Source organism: Neopelma chrysocephalum, unplaced genomic scaffold, assembly GCF_003984885.1.
Source record: "Neopelma chrysocephalum unplaced genomic scaffold, ASM398488v2 Primary Assembly neopelma1_24, whole genome shotgun sequence".
NCBI classification, from domain to species: Eukaryota; Metazoa; Chordata; class Aves; order Passeriformes; family Pipridae; genus Neopelma; species Neopelma chrysocephalum.
The window spans coordinates 35,430,272-35,452,891 of NW_020897693.1; the positions used below are offsets into that span (position 1 = coordinate 35,430,272).

Sequence of the window (22,620 nt, forward strand, 5' to 3'; positions counted from 1 at the left end):
CTTAACAATCTTTTGTATTGAATTATGGAGGAAATATTTATTAAGATGAATGCTTTGAGGCCTACTTAAGAGATGTTATTTTTCTCCCTGTTCACACTAAGTATTGGTGGCTCAATGTCCGGCTGTCTGCAGCTAGTGATGCTGGGGTGCAAAGGGACAGTCAGTTCAGTCAAAGACAGAGCCAGAGGCCAGTGAGCTGATAATGTTGGCTCTTGCACTGGAGTGATGCCACTACTGCTAATTTTGGCGCTGATGTTGGTGGAAGCAGAACCTGGGCTTGTCCACCACCCTTCAACAATGGAGGTCTTTTGAGCTATTGTTTCATCCTCCAGCTCTGCTTCCCATCCTTTCTGTTAGTGCAAAGTGTTTTGCAAAGAGAAATTGAGTTCCAAAAAGCTGCAGAGGAAACAGAAGTGATCAGCACTGCTAAACAGAGAGGTACGTTTCCTTTGCAGCTCAGTACAGCACAGGGCATGCAAGGCTGTTCTGGGGCTCGAACTTGCTCTTCTTCACACCTATCTTAGGCATGCAGAGGGCAGTCATCCATCCCTAATCAAACTGTCAAAAAGGCAAAATGCTTCAAACCTGCTGTGGGTCTCCAGTTCGACTGGAAGGAGGGGTGAAGATTAATTGATAAATTATAAGCATGGCTTGAGAAAAATCTTTTTTTTGGTCCTATTTTCCAATGAGATAGAAAGATTAAAAGGTTTTGTTATGCTGAGGCTTACTCAACGAATACATTGCTGAAGAACTGATCTATTTATCAGCATGGTTTGAATATGTTGGAGGATGTTGGTTGTGTCCATGCTAATAAGATATTGAAGAATGAAATGACCAATTGTGCAACTATGAATTTGGGACGTATTCAGAGCTATCTTCTTAGCAATAGGTGAACATCAGAACATAATAATCAGATATATACACTGTAAAAAACATGAGAACCTAATGCTTCTAAGCACACCATACAAAATGTAACTGTACCTCAACACAGCTGCCAATAATTCAGTTAGCTGATGTATGGCTTAGTGTGATTTAAGGGTCCTTGTAGATCCAGTCAGGTCTTGGTGTAGTGTGGTGTTAGCTCATTTTGCTCCCTGCTTTTCTTGGGTGGCATTTGTGCTGCAGGTCAGCCTGTGTAGGACTAAGCTAAAAGTCTTTTCCAAGGCAAAACTCCTAACTGAGCTGGTAGGCATGAGGATTATAATATATAGTCCACAATTAATTCATATGTACTGAAACTTAATTTATCGTGTCATTGAGTGAAAATATCGTTTCACTTCCCAGCTATGTGTAGTTTTTAACTCTTGTTATACCGAGTGACTTCATCAGAGAACCATCACTCTGTGTGAAAAATGGCATTGCTTTCAGAGGGCTCAAACTGTAATTTTGAACCCACGCGTGGCTTTCAGCTCACAGAGAAGGTGGTACCAGACCTCTTAATGATTGCATGGAAGGTTCATTTTTTTTGGCATTCTTGTAGTTTTTACTAAAAACTGGAAACAACTCTGTCTTATGCCACATATGGAGCTAAAGGATGTGATGCATTTGATTTAATTTTGGATATGATGTATTTGATTTCATAAAACCTCTTCTCAACATATTACTATGTGCAAGTATGTGACCTTGCATTCATCATATGAAACAAGTGTTTCATTAGTTGTTTTCACTGTAGTAAAGAGGTTTCTGCATCTATCATTTCAAAACATCTGGGAAATTTTAATTTTTTTTAATAAGTTCCTGGAAAGTTCAGTAAGATGAAGTGTAGGTGTACTGGGGTAACGGCTGGAGTAGTTGAGGTATGGAAGAGCACCTGCGTACCACTTGCATTTAAACAAACTGAGTGTATATGCATTGTTTGTGTTTTTATTTGATGTATAGAACTGGTTGTGGAGGTGAGGTAAATGTGTGATGAGCAGGGAGGACTTCTATTTAGTTTGGCATGAGTTGCTGAATACAACTTCTCTTCTGGAGAGGTATTGACAATTAAGGAACAATTATATTAAGTTTGTTTCCCTAACACTCCCCTACAAGTAAATGACACCAAAGAAAATCATAAATATCCAACTCTAATTTGCTGTTGTACTAGAATTAATGTGTAGTCATGTTCTTCCATATAATTTGTTCTCTTGTGAGCCTTTGTTAAGGAAATGATTATTCCTTTTTGCTACCTTTCACCATTGTCTTATGTGTGCAGTGGGTTTTGTTTTACCATCGCTCTTGGTTTGGATCTGACTTTTTTTGAGATTCATGTCCCTGTTTAAAATTGTCAGTATTCCTAATGGGAATTTGCTATTTTTGGTAAATGAAATCCTTTGTCTTCTTGAAAGCAATAGCAAAGTTCACATTGAATCCAGTGAACCAAGAACCCAAAGAACTGAAAAGTCCTAAATGTCTTCTCTGACACAGAGAATGACAGTGAGGTATAGCTGGTTTCTGGATGTGCACAGGACACCTCTGTAGCAGCCATGCAGTCTGCAGACTGCTGATTCTTCTCTAAGGCACATGGGTCCTTCCTTCCGTCAGTAGCTGTGCTTGGTGTGAAAAACTGTACAGTGGCACACTCATTTTCAGTATGAAGAAGGTATTTTCTTCATTCTCAGAGAGAAATGAAAGACTACCGACATATTTCTGGGGTGGGACATTTTTAAGTGCATGTCGTGTAGAACAAAGGCTACTGCCAGTGTCCCTGTGTAATAATCAGCCTTACAAGATCAGATTATCTCCCTTGGTCCTACCTGCTCAAGTAGATTTTTTAAGTCTTGGAAGGTTTAGCATTGCTCTCAGAGAGCAGTGTGAGGTTCTTATTTTTTGAAATTGTTCAATAATATTGATCTGAAGGTAATGGCACAGAAAAAATGAAATAGCATTTGTGAGCTTGAATAGAAGGAAATGACTGGACCTTACTGATCTGGAAAATAATTTCAAGTTCTTTTTCACCAGTAATACCATTAGGATTTGTATTGACTTTCTTCAGAAATAGTGTGGCCAGCAAGACCAGGGAAAGGATCATCTCTCTGTACTTGGCACTGGTGAGGCTGCACTGCAAGTGCTGTGTCCAGTTCTGGGCCCCCCACTACAAGAAAGGCATTGAGGTGCTGGAGTGTTTCCAGAAAAGGACAACAAAGCTGGTGAGGGGTCTGGAGCACAAGTCTTAGGAGGTGTGTCCGAGAGAGCTGGGATTGCTTAGCCTGGAGAAAAGGAGGCTCAGGGAAGACCTTATCACTCTCTATAACTACCTGAAAGGAGGTTATAGCAAACTGGGAGTCAGACTCTTCTCCTAGGTAACAAGTGATAGAATGAGGGGGAATAGCCTCAGGTTGCACCATGGCAGGTTTAGATTGCATATTAGGAAAAGTTTCTTTATGGAAAGGGTTATCAACATTAGAACAGGCTGTGCAGGGAAGTATTTGACTCACCAATCCTAGAGAAGTTTAAAAGACATGTAGATGTGGTGCTTATGGACACAGTTTAGTGGTAGACTTGGTAGTGCTGGGTTAATGGCTGGACTCGATGACCCTAAAGGTCTTTGACAACCTAAATGGTTCTATGTAAATGAGTCCATCTGAATGGCCAAGAGTTTATGCAAATGTTGAAGTCAAGCATCACTAACAAATTCAATCATTTGTGCTCTATAAATGTCTAATTATACAAGGGGAAAAACAACACTATGTTCATCTTGCCAGCCTTGGCAGTGGTTTTTAAGCTCTGCTTTGCCCTGTAAAGTATCTTAATATTTGGGTTTTAAATGTGAATATTGTATGGTTTTGTTTTCTACACTTAAAAGTATTAAGGAAAGGACTCTAAAATATGTGTGGTAGTGGATTTGTTTTCCTTTGGTGGGAAAAAAATCCTGCATTATTGTAAGGATGGTGACTTTCAGTTTTAACTTTACTCTTAATGACTGTTTAAAAAAATCGAGCATTTTATTTTATGGTTAGCAAATACTGAATCTGCAAAACCTGTTTGATAGAATCAAGACCCCTTGAATGAAGATGTCATTCTTCTGAAATGTTTTTGTAGGTAAATTTTTGATGCTGGTTTCTTATTTTATTTAGGGAAGAAGTAAATATTTTAATGTAATTCATAGAAGTCTAATTTGAGATGATTGATAGTTGATGAATTTCAAATGTAAGATATTGGGGATGTTTCTGCAAGGTGTTCATCCTATTTTGTTTTAATCCAGAGGTGATGACATTTTCTGAACTTTGGGGAATGAAGTCACTTTAATGTTCAATATCAGCTAATGCAAAGGAATAAATGTCTTATTCTTCTTTTTATACCTCTTTGTTATATATTTATGAAGGCAAACATATGAGATATTAAATAGGACATTTCTGATACATTATTTTCTGTTTGTGCATATGAGCATGTGTGTTTACAAATAATGTGCATGCATAAGATATTAATTAATGTGTTAAATATTTTGTAGTTTATAGGTAACTAGTTTTTTTTTATGTTTTCTTTCTACCTTATTTTAAAACGGTATCTTCCTGAAGTGTGAATAAACAGCTGATTCTTCGCTGGCTTTCATTTTCATTAAGAATGATTCCTGTGAGAGTTAAAAGCTTTGTGGTTGCCTTGTGTGTAAACAGGAGCTAAAATACTGTCATCTTAGGCTGTATTGTAGTCTTCTGTTTTCAGTGAGGCTCAGGTTTCACTCTGCCCAAAGAGAGTATTTAATTGATATCATTGAAAGGCTTTTTTTTCCTTCCTCTGTTTTCTTCGTTTGAGGCATTCAGTGTTGTGTAGAGATGCAGAGGTAGCAAAACAGGACACATGCTTTGTAAAAGGCAGGCTAATAGCACTTCTGACGGACATCTGATTTTTAAAGTGCTTTATCTTTCATTAAAATTTATATGTAAAGTAAGGGCAAGCACAGTGACATGAAAGCTAATGCAAGTTGCACATCTTGACATAATAACAATCACAAGAAACTGGAGATCCCAGATGGCAGCTTGGCCTTTGCCATCCTTTTAATAAGCTACTAACTGCTAATTATTGCACTGTTATGGGCAAGTTAATTTACTGTTGACTATCTTAAAGAGACATTGTGCCTTTTCCTGGCATTTAGGTTTTTCAGTTTAGATTTGAGAGTGTTTTTTCCCTGCGGATTGGAGTCCTTCCAGTGGACAGTAATAAAGAGGCAAAAAAGCAGAGAGGGAAATGGAACATAATAAGCAGTGTTTTCTTTGATAATAGCAGAATATAGGGTTGTGGGGTTTTGGGCTTTTCTAGGGCATGAGTTTAGAGCTGAAAAGAACACCAGCATGTGTATTAGATCTAGGATTTAGGTTTTGCATTTAACAGAGTTAAATGCAGATTTAGTATTATAGTTAAAAATAAATAGAACGTCTTTCCCTTAAATAATTTAAGCTTGAGATTCTGAAAATAAGCTAAACTACAAATAGAAAATCAAAATTACATGTTCATTTATTTTGCCAGAGCTAGTTTAAAGGCAAAATTTCAACTCATAAATCTGAAAGCTAAAATGTCCACTGTATTTTTGGAAAAATTCTTCATTTTAATGTTACCTGGTTGTTATAATGCAAGGAAGGAGTGTTATCTGTAAAACATAAAATTTTTAAAATGATCTTTTCCTTCTTACAGTTGAAAGGGACATTCAACAATGAGACCTGAGAGAAGTTTTGATCTAAGAACCTATTTAGGAATGAAGGAACAGCTGCAGTTTAAATGGACTCTAATTCTCACAGTTAATGCTGTTTTGTGAGCGCATGATTCTCTCTGATAACGCTGGGGAGGAGTGTGGTGGGTAATAGCTTATTTCCTGTGCTTTATGGTAATGCAGCAAATGGTGATAATGCCATCAGGAACTGAAATAGACCCTGTTACACACATCAGACAGCCCTGCAAAAATAGGAAACCCTGTGAAACAGAGGAGTTTCCTATTTTAAGGCTCATTGTGGCCTTCTCTGGACTAAAGTGATAGCGTTATGGTATTGAACAGTTTAGAAAATATGTGCCATGTAACCTGGATCTTATACATTAAGAGTAAGGGCTTAGAAACAGCAGCCTCATTTGCAGCGCTTTACCAGATAATAAATATTTTGACTAGAGATTAGTGAATGCATGCCATGCAAATGGTTGTAAAACTATTACCGTGAAGAAGGTCGTGCCTCTTCAAATCGTCGGATATAACGCACACGGTATCATCTCTGTCAGTTATTAAGTCATGTCTAATGGTGCGTGATTTTCCCCACATCAGTATTCTGGGTTTTCATTCTGATTTTGGCAATGCACATCTTCCTATGACACCCAGCACCTTTCATTTATATGGCCGTACTCATCGCTTTCATGGAGCTACAGCTCCTTCTCATGCTGGTTTTCATCTTCACATTTGTTTCAAGAGCCTTGATAGTTTTGAGTGCACATATCCAAATAGAAATCAGTACTGATAGGCTATGAAATAAGAGAGGATAATAGAAAATAATGCTGCAGAGAGCAAGGAATCATGTGTGAACACAGCACTCACAGGTCGTAACATATTCATTTGTTTTTGAAGCCTTTTTGTTTCAAAATTTATGTTACAGATGACCTATCCTGCAAGTTGTGCTGAGTCTTTTGTGTTCCCTACACTGCCAGAGAAGCCCATAGAAATAAATTGTGTTGAACCTGGGAGTGTGTTGTGTACCTGCAGGGATAAAATCCAAAAATTCTGTTTTAGAAGGATTTTCTGTGAGATGCTGATCTTGTACTAGATATGCTCTTTATACTGAGGGGTTTGATGTAACGGTATTTAGAGGCATATTTTTCACTGCTCTGAAAGGATTTTATTATGGTACACCTGATACTGAAGCAGAGGAAATGCACTCACGTAAAAGAAATACTGCAGGGAAGAATCTGACTCTGAAATTGTTCCAACACTAACCTGAGAGATTCTGGATCATTCTCACTAAATGATGGCCTCAGTTCTCTTGTTAAAGGCTGCAAAGCATTTGGTAGAAATGGTTCTTTACCAGCTCTGGTTTGTGGGGAAAGGCTTTAAACAGAACTGGTACTTTTAGAATTTGTGTACACAGTTGTCACCATTAAAAAAGTCAGTAGCATTTGCCAAGCAGTACCACACAGTGGTGCCTGAGATATCACCTCCTCTCCTACAGTAGAGCAAGAAGATGGTATGTAGTATTTGTAGGTAAGTGTTTACGATTTGATTCTGTCAATTGCATGCATTTTAATCGAGCTTTTCTCTCAAATCACAGTTTGACTGGGGATCTGCTTATGGGTCAGATTATTTCTAAAGCAAAGCATGATTCCTTTTAATTGATCAAATTCTTTTTACTGAAGACTTTAAAAAACATTTCAGTATTTGTTCTAAAATAATATAGTTTTGTGATTGTTCATTGTTAGTAGTGGTAACAAAAATGTATAATTTTATAAAATAATTGTGTTTGAAAGGGAGCTGTGGTCTTATTAGGTACAGTGAATCATATTAAGCCAGCGTTATGAAGCACACACCTTATTCCCCTTATTACTGTTATATTAATAATGACCAGGTTGATGATGAATGTTCTGATCACCAGCTGGGATCAGATAATTACATTTGATTATGTAAAGAGTTAGTTGCTATAAGCCTTGAAATATTAAAACTTGGCTAGAATAAATATCACTGAAGAACCTTTGTCTTTTACATGTGTATTCAGCTGCCAGTTCTCTAAGCAATTCTTGGTTCACTCGATAATGTTGGGAATCAAACTGTGAACAGTTATTTTCCAGCCCTGTGAATGTTGATAAAAGGATCTTGCATAGCTGCTGGCTTGTCCTGTGAGGGGAGAGCACATTGCTGCATCGCAGCGCAGGGATTACAGGCTCTCGCTTAGCTCTGCATTAAAGATGTTGCAAGCTTTTGTAAAACCCAGGGCAGCACCTAGATCGCCATGCATTTGCATTTCCCAGCTCTGACAAAGGGCACACACGTTTCAGGCACCACTGCCTTGCAGGACTGGCCAACTCCATCATCCGAATAATACATCTGTCTGACCACTTTAATATTTATTTTGGATAATCTTACTCTGCAGACAGTGCCAATGAAGTCTGCAGGCACGTGGGGCAAGCTGCTTTCTACATGTTTCTTATCTTTCAGTTTACCAAATTATTTTTCCCCCAGAATTTGTTCAATTCCTAAATATCCATTGATTTGTCTTTTGCCTGTTGCTAAATTGATGAAAAGACACATAACTTTTGTTACTTGTCTCCTGAAGTACTGTTATAAAGAACACTTTCTGGCATTGATCATCTGCAATTTGAACAGAATAGTGTTTTTGCCACAATATGACAGACCATTTATGCCAGATTGTGGAAAAAGTCTTTGCCTAAAGTTGGAAAAATCAAAATGTACAGATTGTAAGTCTGTCTTTAGAAATAACTTGCTATGCTTTGCGTACTCAAGTCCAGGCTCAGCATTTCAATTTCTCGGTCAATTTTATATTACTAGATATGATACTAGAGACATGATTAGTAATTCTTCTTTGCTACTTTCTTGTACTGTACTCTTTGTCTCTATTGACTCCACCTTTAAAACAGATGTATTTTATGAGAAATCTGCTATGGTGCACTGTCTGTCCATAATGCAATGAATATATTTTGTGGAGGATGTGCTTATTGTATTGTCAGCCAAAAGTATGACTTTTTTTCTGTTAGTGCTAGTTCCCTTTGATTTCCCAAATACTGATAATTTTTTTTTTTTATGCCTGGGGGAAAGAGTGGAGACATAATCTCAGATTTTCTTGAGTTTTGTCTTCTAAGGTACTTTTATTTAAACCAGTGCAGTTTTCTTGCTAATTTTCTCCTTCAGGTGTTTGCTATCAATCTGTTGGGTTAAACTTTGTGCTATTCCATCGGCAAGTTTGGTAAATGTTGATCAGTGCATGAAATCAGTTCTTAAATGGTTGCAAAATTGCCTTCCTTGAGATTGTTTTGATCACAAGGGCTTTCAAGTGTCAAAGTCATTTGGAGAACTAGATAGATAAAATGCATGAGCACTAAGCTTTTTCCAGGATAGAATAAATAAATGTGTTTTCTACTGCCTTTGATAGTGATTTGTTAAAAAGAAAAAAAAGAAAGGCAATGATATTAAATATTTACGCGAGTGATTTAGTTGTGTAATCTTGTGCTATGCATCCCTGTTTAACAGTGAAATCAGCTACTGCTGAAGTAAATGCCATTAAACTGGTAGTGCTGTGAAGGTCACTGCCTATACAATGTCAAAGCAATTTATAGAGAATAATGATTTTTGTCAGCTTTCCAATGTACCCATGTCCCTCCTTTTTGTCTCCCTTTCCAAAAATAACCGAAAATAAATTTATTTCAGAAATCACTTTGTCTCTCATTCTTTTCCCATCTGACTGATTTTGGAGCTTGAAACCTCTTAACAAGTTTCCATATTGATGTGCTCAGTGGATAGACACTGATTTCCTTCTTTCTGGCATTGAGCTTGTTACAGCTCTATTTTCTGGGATTTCCACTTGGCCATTTCTCAGCAGTTCATTTTAAGAGATACTGAGTTATGACCTCTGCTCTTATGAATGATTGCTTTTCCTCCCCTTGCTATTTCCAGCCATATCTATCTGTGAATCTCCTAAAAAAATTCTCTTTGTTTTGTGTGCCGGTTGTTTGTCATCAGTGCACATGTAGCATGTTGACAACCTACCAACCTCCTGAACTGGTAAGTGTATCATAAATACTTGGAGTACATTCCTGAAAAGCATCATGCTTAGTGGGGAGGCCTCAGAAGTGAGAGGGGTGTCCTTGACTCTGCAGCTGGCTTTCCCTACGAATTGTTGGGGTTTTTGTGCCTCTGTGGCAGTGGCGTGGGGACAAAAGCCCTTCACCACCGCACAAGGAGGCTGCTGCATTGACACTTACAGAGTGTCCTGAAACAATGCACAATAAGTACAAAGCATTATCATTCAGCTTCATGTTCATCCAGTAAGAAGGTTAATTATTTGTTTTCCTTGTTTTACAGTTGAATAACCAGAAGCACAGGGAGATGGAGAGAACTGGAGGAGAACAGGCAATAAATGGCAGAGTTCTCTTGTCCATTTCTGTTTCTGTAAGCACCAGTGCAATCTGTTTTATAAACCACCAAATAACTTGCTTGTTCTACCAGGGGCTCTCTCAATTAGATTCCACTTGCTAAAGCAATACTCTACAAAGATTAAAACTGTATTTATCTGTTGATAAACACATACATGATTGCAGAAATAGCAGTCATATTTTAAAAAGAGAACAACACATATTCTTTTCGAAAAAAATCTGCAGAATGAAAAAACCTATCATAATGCAAAGGTGCCCCAAATGTGCTGTGTAAGGATTTTGTTGGGGAAGTACATATGAGCACACAGAGACAATGTGGGTTTCTCCTCGAAGGCATGAATTTTAAGGACAAGTGTAAAAGAAGGAAGGCACTGAAATAATCGAAGAGTGTAAATCTTTTTTCAGTTATGAGTAAGAGGAATGGATGTACAGCATCAGCAGTGGAAAGAGGGAAGGTGTGGAAGCAGAAGGAAGTGCAGTAGAAACATACATACTCTTGTCTGGGAGGAGTGTCTCAGAGTAAGTGGTGGGAGAAGAATCTACTGTGAACACTGGTCTGCTGGACAGAATGAAGTGGGAAGATAACATTACAATATTTTTTGCTGAATATTAGGCAGATAGATATTGGTAGCTAATTTTGGTTCCTTGATTTTTGTGACATCTCATTCCACAATGCAATAGGAGAAGACTAAAGCCTTCATTTACTGACATGGCTTTTCATGGCCTTCCCTTCCAGGCCCATTAGCAGACCTTTCATATGTTGTGAAAGAGGCTAGTTCAGCAGGGTGTCTGGAATAGATGTGTATGAGCATAGTTAAAACAGGCCTTGTGATTTTCTTTGGTCTGTTTGATCTGGTTCTTTGTCGCTTTTTATGCAAGTCTATGATTAACACTGAGTTCTTCCCATAATGCTGGCAATTATCTCACAGGTGAAAGGATTAAGAAAGAGCAGTGAGAATTATACTGGGATTAAATAAGACTGCCTTTGGAGTGTGTTTGTGGATGAGGGATTTTTTTTTCTCTAAGCAAAGAGAAAGGAGAGAAGCTAGCTCAGCCTTCAGGTCTCTCTAGGGAGGAAAGTAATACCCTTTAATATGGAAAAGTAGCATCTCAGCTTGGGAGGAGGTCATGCTGAGAAAGGAAAGGTAATGTTTAGGCACAAGATTTAGAGTCCTCAATTCAGTTCTTGGTTGCTCTGATTTTGCTTCAGACTGTTCTGATTGCCCACAGTGAATTTCAGTTTGTCCATGTGTGAAATGGAAGTGGTGATAACTTCCCTGTCTTCTGTTGCATGAAACTAAATTAATTACTCTGTAAGTGTGCTAGGTTTTTGGGTAGTAGGTACAAAAGAAGAAGAGTATTCTTTTCATATCGCATGCTGTGGTCACACATTGAACCACATTATGTCAGATTTTGTTGTGTTATTTCAGTCCCTCTCTTACTTCTCCCACTGAGTAATGAGTGGGGCAGACACAATGCTGGTAAAAATGGGGGGGCTCAGCCCTCTCTTGGGATGAGAAGAGAAATTGCCCCATGGGACTGGCATGCTCAGACTCTGTAGGGGCAACACAGCTTGCAGGCTGGGTCATGCTGCACCTTATCTGCAAACTGACCTGGAGACTGGCTTGTGCTCCTACAGGCCTGGCGGGTGTCACCACGGGCAGGAGCCTGGACTTCAGGCTGCAGCCCTGAGCAAGGAGTTTAGTTCACCTTTAGCCCTGTTCTTCACCTCTTCTGACTCTGGCACCACTTGGGTTTATAGTGCAGCACTGCCTGAAGATCCTAGAGAAATTGTGCTTTGGTGCCAAGAAAGCAAATAATGCCAGAAAACAGGAGAGGGATTATGGGATTGGGGCAAAAACTCCAGTAGGTGCTCTGCTGAATGTGTGCATGATGGGAACAGAGGCATGCAGGGTCCATGCTAACCTCAGTATTGCTGGAGAGGCTTAGGTGTTTCTCACAAAGATATAGCAGCTCTGCTTTCAAGTGAAATTGAGCTTTTACACTCAGAGCAGTTTATTTTTCATAGAATCATATAATCATAGAATAGTGTGGTTTGGAAGGGACTTTTAAATGTCATCTAGTTCAACTCCCCTGCAAAGAGCAGGGACATCTTCAACCAGATGAGGTTGCTCAGAGCCTCGTTCCAACCTGACCTTGAATGTTTCTAGGGATGAGGCATCCACCGCCTCTCTGGGTGGTGTTTCATCACCCTCATTGTGAAAAATTTCTTCCATATATCTAGACTAAATCTACCCTCCTTTAGTTTAGAACCATTAGGCCCTGTCCTGTCACTCACTACAGGCCCTTCTAAAATGTCTGTTCCTGAGACTAATTAGTTGCAGCTTGTACTACTCAAAGAATAGACTGGAAGGATGTTCTCTGTTCCTACACAGGGTAGTTGAAGCCAAAGAGAGGCAAGTTAATATTTGGGGTGCCGACTTCCCACCTTAGGGCTGTATCTTGCCTCTGAACCTGCTGTTTGCTCTCCACTTTGCAGCTTCCAGCTTTTGGGAGTCACTGCTGGCTGCTCCCCAAGCAGCAGCCGTGGCAGCAGCAACTGATAGGCACCTAACATATTTCACCCTGGTGTGACACCTTCTTCAGAGAAGTGAACAGGGAAGAAAGTTTTTTTGTCCCTACCCTTGCTACTACTCTCACTTTATGTTTCACCCCTGTGTGTGCTGTCCCCATTCCCTCAAGACTTTTAGCTCTGTTCTTAGGGACTGCAATCACAACAGTGACTATGACTGTATGGTCTTTACCCTTCTACATTACATGAACCAAGAAAGAGCCAGTTAATGTTTGTTGTCATTGCTTTTGTGGTGTCAGACATATTCTGATCTTACTAGTTTTGCTCTGGTTCTAAGTTGGAGTAGTTTTGCTCTTCTGTCAGTTAAGTGCGCATAACTCTGGCCCTTCAACAAGTAGGGTTTGTTTGGACAGCAGAGCTAAAAACAAGATACACTGGCAGAGTATCTTGTGAATCACTCAGAGCACTTAGTATTTCCCACTCAACAGAAGAAGACAGTGAAGGACAGAGACTGCCTGATTTTCCACAGAGATAAAAGTGAACTACTAAGGCTGGGAACAGAGCCCAGAGAGTCAGATTCCTGCTGGCACGGAGCTACAGAGCTGAGTGCACTTTCAGCAGAACACACTAGGTACCGCAAGTCACATTGAAGTCACATTAGAAGTGAGCCTAAGGAATGATATTACTCTTACACAGTGTAGAATTTGCTTCTGTTGCATTTTCTTAATCTTTCACAGGCATCTAATATTAATTAAAAAGTCCCAACTGCATTTGAGACACTGGCTTGCCAAGAAATGGGGAGATTACCTTTCATTGTATATAGAAATTTCACTTTGTTAGTAGAGTGCTTTAAAGAAAGGGGGAAACACTGGAAGAACAAGACTGATTAATGATTCTCTTATTACAAGATGATCTGTCTTTTTACTGAGCTTTGTATTTATTACATGGCCAGTCTCTAGTTACAGGCCAGCAATTGCCTAGGTTCAGGTGTTTACTTGGTGACTGCTGGGATGCCACATAAACAGCTGTAAATAGAGCCATTTATTCAATCCACTCATAAAAAGGTTTGATTGTAGGTCTCCAGTCTTCCCAGGTACAATGTCTGAGCCAAAGCAGACAGCAGGCTGTCCTGCTATCTGACAGAGCTCTCTGCTGGTGCCACTACTACTGCCACTGCTGGAAATGTTTAGACATGTTAATGTGAATTTTCAACAGGGGCAAAACAAAAGGATCTGGAGGCAGTTGGCACCATGGGGATGGTGCAAAGAGTGTCAGAGTCCCCTCTTTTATCCCTCTGGTGTACCCCTTGCTCTCAATTGTGGGCATGGTGGCTGCTCAGAGAAGGAAAGCAAAAATTCCTCTTGTTCTCTCACAAGGCTCTGGAGATTCATATTTCCCCCTTCTTAAACCTTTCCCCCCACCTTGCTGGCATTATTTCAAAGAAAGACCTTTAAGTACACCTTTCTTATTATAATTTCCAATGTGTGAGACCCTGAAGTCCACGAGATATCTTTGTGCTGTATAAGATGATAATGAAATATGTAAAAATTAGCCAAACCCACAGGCACTGGGATCATCAGTCTTTTGTTCTATGAGGCTGTCAAACCTTTCTCTAATAGTTGTGGTACATTGTGTCTATGCCTTAACTGTATTACAATAGTATAGCTATCATAACATAGCCTCTAGTCCTTGTCTGCTCATGTTTCTTCTGGTCCTTTATATTATGCTCATGAGAATAAAAAGCTATGGCAGCTTTTCAACAGTTAGATTCTGTGCATGGCTTAATTCTAGTCCTTCACCAAACAATTGCATGAATTAACTTTCAAACTATTTCTTAAAGGCCTTATCAGCCACTAATAAAATAATGGAAGCAATATTAAGCATAATGAATTTGCAACTATACAGAGTAACAGAACCATGAGCAATTATCAGCAACATTTAATAAACAAAACTCATAGAAGACATTTGATTACTTTTGGACTCAGTTACAAAATTAATGGATGAAATGGAGACAGTGGTTGTGATACATCTAGACTTCAATGTATTATTTGACAAAAAGCCCTAAATAATCTTACTTTAAAAAACCCCCACAATTAAAATTTGGCTTTAACATGAAGAGTTTTCTAAAATAAATTAGTAATTCAAAATGCAACAGCATTTTCATGAGCTGAGAAGGCTAGACAAATTGGAAGTTACTGTCATTTCTGTCTAGTGCTTTCTTAGTGATAACAAAGAGGGGAAGAAATGACATATTAATGAAATGTGTACATTTGTCTAGAATGGGAAGAATTGCAATCGTCAGTGTGGATAGAAAACAGCATAAATGTTGCATAAATGCCATGACATCCTTCCTAAAGCAGTAGGTGGATAATTCATCTATAAAGAGATCTGCACCTAGACTAAACTTTTAAGGACCTTAAATACTGTAAGGTGGAGATATGTCAAACGATTTGTAAGGATTTTGAATGGGCTTGATGACTAAGATCACGCATGACTTGATTATGAGGGAACAGTGAAAGGCCTAGTATTTATGCTGAGAAAGTGGCAAGATGAGAAAGCTGTCTCCAAACACATACAGAACATAAATGCACAGAAGAAAAAAGAATTATCCTGGGGTTGTCTCAGAGGAGTTACCTAGAAAGGGTGCTGCTTAATCATACAAAGGTATTCTAGGTCCAGTATCAAGAGGGAACATCTTACCAATGAGAACCACAGCGATAGCTTATAGAGTACTTTACTGAGTGAAAAGATGAGCCGCTGACTTTTGACAATTGTATGGAAAATAAACCATTCTTGGCAGCCAGTCTTTCTCTTCCGCACCTAGTGAACATGAGGTGGCAACTTACAGGAGGATCTCTTAAATCTTTTCCCTTCTCCAAAGCACAAATATACCACAATATAGATATATAGATAGCCTTCATTTTCTGGAGGTTCTTTATCTGCTCCACGTTGAAATCTTGTGTGTGTTGCTCTACTTGATGTCTGTATCTCTGATGGAGCAATAATCTGTTGTTATATCAGCTAGCAATAAAAAAATAGTCCATCAAATGCAAACAAAATGCTTTCATAAGGGAAACTGGATGGTTTGCCATAGCTGCATTAGTGCTAATGCACTACCAGGTCTCTTTTTCCTTTTTCCATGTGTTAATTTTGTTCTTCAGTCTCCCCATCTCTTCTAGCTTAATTACCCTCCCCAGACTACAGGCTGCTGCTGCCTTTTGGCTTCATTACCAGCTTTCATTTTCATTAAGAACCTTGTGCTAATGGACTGTTATAAAACAGAGTCATCACTGGCAGGTGTTGCCAAATGACTCTCAGCATGATGGCATTTCTGTGCAGTGGAGCAAACAGTCTGGACATTGGATTCATGGAGCATCCAAGGGCTTGCAATAGAAGGTGAAGAGAGATAAGTTTGGTGGATGCTTTCCATTTGTCCTTTTCTTTCTTACCAAATGCAAGCTTCACGTCAGCTAAGTGATCTATGTATGCTTAAACAGAGAGTGACAGCATGGTATCGCTTGCCTAGAAGAAATTACTTCTATCAGGGTTTTTTTGTCCTTTCTCAAGGCACTGCTCCCTTTCTTTGCAGATGGACCCATCTCACTGAGTAGTCAAGGAACACATGATCTTACTGGCTGCAGGATATGCATTTTGGTTGAGTGTAAAAAGGTGTGCATTCCTCTAGTTTTTAACCTTTTGGCAGTCTTTGGACCACTTCTGAGAAATAATGGCTTGTCACAGGCCAGTGCAGTTAGTCTGCAGCTGTTACTGGAAGAGAGCAGTGTCTCAATTGACATGCAATACATGGCCAAATGCAGTTGCTCTTCCTTAAGCAGAACTTTTAATGATTGTATGGCAGATGGGATTTTTCTTACTGCTTCCTATGCCACATCATTCTCTCCTTCAAAGGATGAACTCAGAGAAGACATTTCAAAGGAAAATGTGTGTCACTGGGTGGGGTGGATCATATGGCTGAGGGAGAGGACCTTCTGAAGTGTGCAGTGGGGCTTGAAGAAGATTGTGACTTTAATAGGCAAAGGCTTTGCAGCACAACATTGCTGTGGGAGAATACTGGCAGGAGTAACCAAAAAGACAGACACAGTGAAAGGACAGACCTTTTTCCCAGGGCCCCTGCTAGGACTGTGCACAGTGTGCTGCAATCCAGATTATGAAACTGTGTCTTGAAATTGGCAGGTGGGAAAGAGAAAAGGCCCTCAGCAAAAGCAATACAGGTAATTTTAAACGTCTCTTTTTTTTTCTAGCCTGTCCTATGTCCTTGCTCTTCATTTTCTCCATCCTAAAAATACATTTGGCTTAGTTCTGAGTATAAAGCACTTGTGGTCCTGCTCACCACATGCACAAGCATTGACTGATGCACCTTTAAGCTCTGATCACATCAGGATCCCGTAACAACTTGAAGCAGACTTTTGGTAGAGAGTACAGGGTGCACATGCTGGCATGTGATCACCTGAGCACCATCGCTGCAGGTGAGAATATTTGCCTGCAGGCTCTGCTGATCTTGCTCTTTGCAGCACTGAATAATGCCAGAAACTTTCTGGATACCTAAGCTCCCCTGTGGAGGTACAACTGCTGGACTTTTGTTCTTCTTTTTAACCCTGTCTGACATTATCACTGTGTCGTCATTTTCTAGGCTGAAGTGGCTGCAGCTGAAGGCTCCTTTTGCATCTTATTTTTGAGCAACTCTCATAGCAAATTTCTGTGTTTTAGAGTAAGGGGATATTGCTCCTGGTTTGAAGCAAGGATAATGTAAATAGGTATAAATCTCTCTCTCCTTTCCTCCAGTAATTCTGTGTAGGTCACATTGTAGAGCTTTTCCAGTACATGCTTAACTGTGACCCTGTGTTTCTTCTGTGTCTTTTCCTTGTACTTGCACAGTTGTTGTGTATGTCTGGAGGATTCCACTTGTAAGTGATCAAAGTTAAACCTGTGCAGAAACTGGAGCTCAAATCACTTCAAAGTGGATTAGGCTAAATAATGAGAATACATCACTGGAGAATAATCTTATAGTGAATAGCAGACAGTTTGGGGCAGAGCATAAGTTGCTGTAACCTGATAAGACATGGGGAAAGGTGTTAAAAAGCATTCTGGTGGTGAATATTATTTATTAATACTGATGTTTTTATGTTCTATCCTCTTCCCGTGTTTTTTTTTTCTTTGTTGTTGTTCATATGTCAGGCTCTGCAGTGCTAGGAAGAATTTTGTGCTAGGAAGTTTCTCAGTGCAGATGAGTCTATTCTCCTGATTGTGGCTCTTCTATTATGTTTCTGTTGGAATAGTACAAAAGTGAGCAGCCAGTACTCCTTACTCTCCCACTGGCACTTCCAATCCATAAGTCAGATTTCTTTGCCAATATTGATTGTGTTCCCATAATTACTGTGTGGGCTAGGGAATGGTTAGTGTCTTGTCTTCCAAGGGGAAAAGGAGGAAGAGGGTCCTGTAGGGAATTAGTAGCATAGAAGGGAATAAACCCCAGATATTCTTGACTGTTTTGAGGCATTAATACCATACATACTTTAAACATAAAATTTAAGTATTCATTAAGAATGAGGAAGAGTTTAGTCTGATAAATTTAAAAATGCCCTATGTTAGGCAAAGCCATTATCTTTCTCCAGAAGGTGATTTACTTGTTATTGCTGAACTGTGACTCAGGCCTTTCCTTCTGAAGGGATAAATCATTCCTCACAGAGTAAATGTCACACGGAGATGTATCAGTGACTCCAGAAAAAGTTGCCCTTTAACAACTTCCTGGTAACATTTCCCTTGCAGCACTTGGGTAAATGCAATGACAAAATAAAGGGAGCATCTATCCCCTTCTTCTGTCTTTCTTCATCACAGCCTGTCAGTCCCATCTTGGGGCCACTGCATCTTAACGGGAATGACTCAGACCACTGGCAGAGCACATAATGCCAAGCCAAAAGGAGACTGGGCAACATATAAATCTTGGGCTTTGGGACAGGAGCTGACCAGGACCTCACTGCGTAATCACAGAGGCCACACTCTGTTGTTGAGTACATCAAGACAACTGTCTTGGAGTTCAGGAGACTAAGACTAATTAACATCAAAGAAGAATCTTCTTGGCAGATGAATGGAGTATGAAGCGGGCAGTTCAGGGGAGGTGGGAAGGTCACAATTTGGAACCCCACAAGTACTGATGAACCTTACATTTATGATTGTGAGACAATAAAAAAATTATCTCTTAAAAAGAAGAAATTATCTGTTGTTCATCAAAAGAAGTGTAGTCGGCAGGTCAAGGGAAGTGGTTCTGCCCCTCTACTCCACTCTGATGAGACCCCACCTGGAGTGCTGCATCCAGCTCTGGGGTCCTCGGCATAGAAAGGACATGGACCTGTGGAAGCGAGTCCAGAAGAGGCCATTGAAATGAGCACCTCCCCAATGAAGAAAGGTTAAGAGAATTGTGATTGTTCAGCCTAGAGAAGAGAAGACTTTGGGGAGACCTAATTGCAGCCTTCCACTACCTAAAGGCAGCCTACAAGAAAGATGGAGAAAGACTATTTCCAAGAGCGTGTAGTGAGAGGAAAAAGGGGGAATGGCTTTAAACTGAAAGAGAATTGGTTTAGATTAGATATTAGGAAAAAAATTCTTTACTATGAGGATGGTGAGGGACTGGAACAGGATGCTTAGAGAAGTTGTGGATGGTCCATCCCTGGAAGTGTTCTAGGGGAGGCTGGATGAGGCTTGGAGCAATCTGGTCTCATGGAAGGTGTCCCTGCCTGTGTGTGGGGGGTGTTGAACTAGATGATGTTTAAGGTGCCTTCCAATGCAAGCCATTCTATGATTATGTGATTCTTGCATGTACCATCCTCATCACTGTAATAATGCCTGATTTTTTTTATGGCAGAAGAGTTATATGGAAGGATCTAGCCAGACCAGGGAATAGAAAATGGGATCTTTAAATTTTCTCATGAAGGCTATCACTCTGAACATAGTTACCTTGGCTGACAATGACTGATTACTCTTTTCTTCTGATAGCAAAATGAAGTGGTAGATTTTAGTCCTGCTGTGAACAGGAAGGAATAGGTGTTCTCATTATAAGTCCTTGCCTCCTTCCCTGCAGCTACTTCAGAGGGGCTCAGGCACTGCATAACTGACCATTTCTCCTTTGTTTTCTTAGATCTCTGAGAAGGCAAGAGTAGACCTATTAAATATAGGCAAGTTCAAGCTTGAGGAAACCACCTCAATTCTTTCCTCTGAAATCTGCAAAAATAAGCAACCAAAGGCATATCATTAAGAATAAGCACCTGTTGATGAGTTGTGTAAATATGTGGACAGGTACTGTGGTGAGAGATGTTGTGAGATGTGTGAGAGAACTCCAAAGTTAATCTGTACAGAGGCCTTGGTTTGTATTTCAAGGTGCAGACCAAAACTGAATCACATGAAGCTTTAGAGTAATGTAAAGAAGTTAAGGCCAAATACGGTGGAGGTATTAGTGTATTAACATGCTTAATGAGATTGATCAGCAGTGGCAATTTGCAGGGAGAAAGGAGGAGAATTCAGAGCTGTGAGAAAACACTGTTGAATTACTATCCAGAGAAGAAAGACTTTCTTGATTTACTGTCTGGAGAAGCAGGGCTTTCTATGTTGCCACACAACCCACCATCAGCAAATTTGCAGATGACACCAAGTTGGGGGGAGTGTCAGTCTGCTGGAGGGTAAGAGGGCTCTGCAGAGGGACCTGTACAGGCTGGATAAATGAGCTGAATCCAATGGAATGATGTTTAACAAGACCAAGTTCAGGGTCCTGCACTTTGGCCACAACAACGCCCTGCAGCACTACAGGTTGGGGACAGAGTGGCTGGAGAGTGACCAGGCGGAGGGGGACCTGGGGGTTCTAATCAACAGGAAGATGAACATGAGCCAGCAGTGTGCCCAGGTGGCCAAGAAGGCCAATGGCATCCTGACCTGTATGAGGAATAGTGTGGCCAACAGGACCAGCGCAGTGATTCTGCCCCTGTACTTGGCACTGGTGAGGCCACACCTAGAGTACTGTGTCCAGTTCTGGGCCCCTCAGTTTAGGAAGGACGCTGAGGTGCTGGAGAGTGTTCAAAGGGCAAAGAGGCTGGTGGAGGGACTGGAGCACAGGCCCTATGAGGAGAGGCTGAGAGAGCTGGGGCTGTTTAGCCTGGAAAAGAGGAGGCTCAGGGGAGACCTCATCACTCTCTACAATTGCCTGAAAGGAGATTGGAGCGAGGTTGAGGTCAGTCTCTTCTCCCAGGCAATCAGCAGTAGGACAAGAGAGCACAGCCTTAAGCTGTGCCAAGGGAGATTTAGGTTAGACATTAGAAAGAAATTCTTTACAGAAAGAGTGATCAGACTTTGTAATGGTCTGCCCAGGGAGCTGGTGGATTCACCTCCCTGGATGTGGCACTTAGTGCCATGGTCTAGTTGACTGGGTGGTGTTGGGTCATGGATTGGACGTGATGATCTCAAAGGTCTTTTCCAGTCTGGTTGATTCTGTGATTCTGTGAACCCTTCAGATAACAAGAGTGTTGTAATAGAATTAAAAGTAGTTATATGAGTATATTGTCTGACTAATTCAGTTTCCAAAAATGGAGCAAATTTCTAGTTGTAATAATTAACACCTTTCCTATCAGCAAATGGAGTTTACTGCCAAAATGCTTCAGACATAGCAGCTGGGAGAATAACTTGAATCCAGGTATATTTTAAACAGTAGCATGCCCCAAAGTACCCCTCTTGAGCACTGCAAGACAGACTCTACAAGACATGGAAGAGTGGACCATGACACTGTCCCTACAGAATATTCCCTCCTTGGATCTAAATGGTGACTTTTAGTTTTGTAGAACTCTAGTGATTTCAGCCGAGTAACTTCTAGAATTGAATATTGCATTCTCTATTTTCAGAATTTCTCTTTTGATAGTGGGGACTCACAACAGAGGTCAGGGATAGAGGATAGTGAGCAATTTTTCTCAGGAACCTTGAATAATAGCCTTTTAAGGTAGTGTTAGGGTTGCTGCAGTAAATTCCCAAGATTCAAAATGTTTCTTCTCTTTCAAACTCTTCACGATGTCCCAACTGAACTAGCAAGGCCTATATCTTTCTGTTTCCTCTGCTGAGACAGCTTAGATCTTCCCTTCCTTCTCTTCCTCCAGACCTGGGACTGTTGACATAAGGGCATTTGTTTCCCTGATCAGCACTGGTTCTTGGAGCAGCTTGAAGTGTTTCAATTTCCTATTTCCTTTCATCGCTCTTTAGCTGTTGTATTTTATTGCTCAAAACTTTTCTTCAAAGTAGAGGTGGTGGGAAAGAGAGAACAGAAAGTTTTATTGCATTTATAAAATCTTAGACAGTCTCTCCTCTCTAGCTCTCCTTGGTAAGAACCCAGGAAAAAGCAGAACTATTTAATAAGTAAGCTAGATGCTAACCTAAGTTTGTAAAGAGAAATGTGAATCGGGAGTTAAGGATCTGTGAAAGCACCTCATCCATTTTCGTGCCAGTGCACTTCTGCCTTCTATGGCATAAAGTTAATAGAGTAGTGTTCTTAAGATACACTTTCTGCTGGTGTAGGTATCATGTGAAGAAGAAATGCTTGTCTGTGTGTGGATGTGTGTGCGTATGTGCGGGCATCTGGCTCATCTGTTACTTAGGTATTCATTGGCGATTGCTGTAATTGTTCCTCATTTTATTAGGTTTTGCCAAGTAGTTCCACTTCTACTAAGGACAGCAGGGTTTATGGCAGTGATATTTTTCACATTGTCAGAGACAAAATATCAGGCTAATAACAGACTCTCTGGTAAATGTAAATCACAAAGGGGAAGCAGTCTTGTTTTGAAGAAGTCCTGTTTGGGAGTGTTACATCTCCTTTTGGATAAGCAACCTTATCCAACTTATAAGTAGGTGGAATTTGGTACTTTTCATGCTTTCTAGGAAGATAAATGATTTGTCTTAAATGATGGGGGTGGAGGGGGATGAGAGATCTAATTTCAGTTACTATTTTTTTTGTTAGATAATAACTCAGACTCTCTCATACCTAGCGCCTC

The 22,620-nt window shown here is 40.1% G+C and overlaps 1 protein-coding gene across 20 annotated transcripts in view; it reads left to right on the plus strand.

The window, feature by feature from the left end:
* NRXN3 (neurexin 3) overlaps positions 1 to 22,620 on the plus strand; it is a 1,019,488-nt gene that overhangs the window by 111,278 nt on the left and 885,590 nt on the right. The window contains exon 1 of one of the 20 annotated variants that reach the window (XM_027672830.1): positions 7,131 to 7,150. The exons of the other annotated variants lie outside the window; for them this stretch is intronic. The gene's annotated coding sequence lies outside the window, so the exon portion shown is untranslated. Of the gene's footprint in view, positions 1 to 7,130; positions 7,151 to 22,620 lie in introns of those variants that run through there. 20 annotated transcript variants of the gene reach the window in all.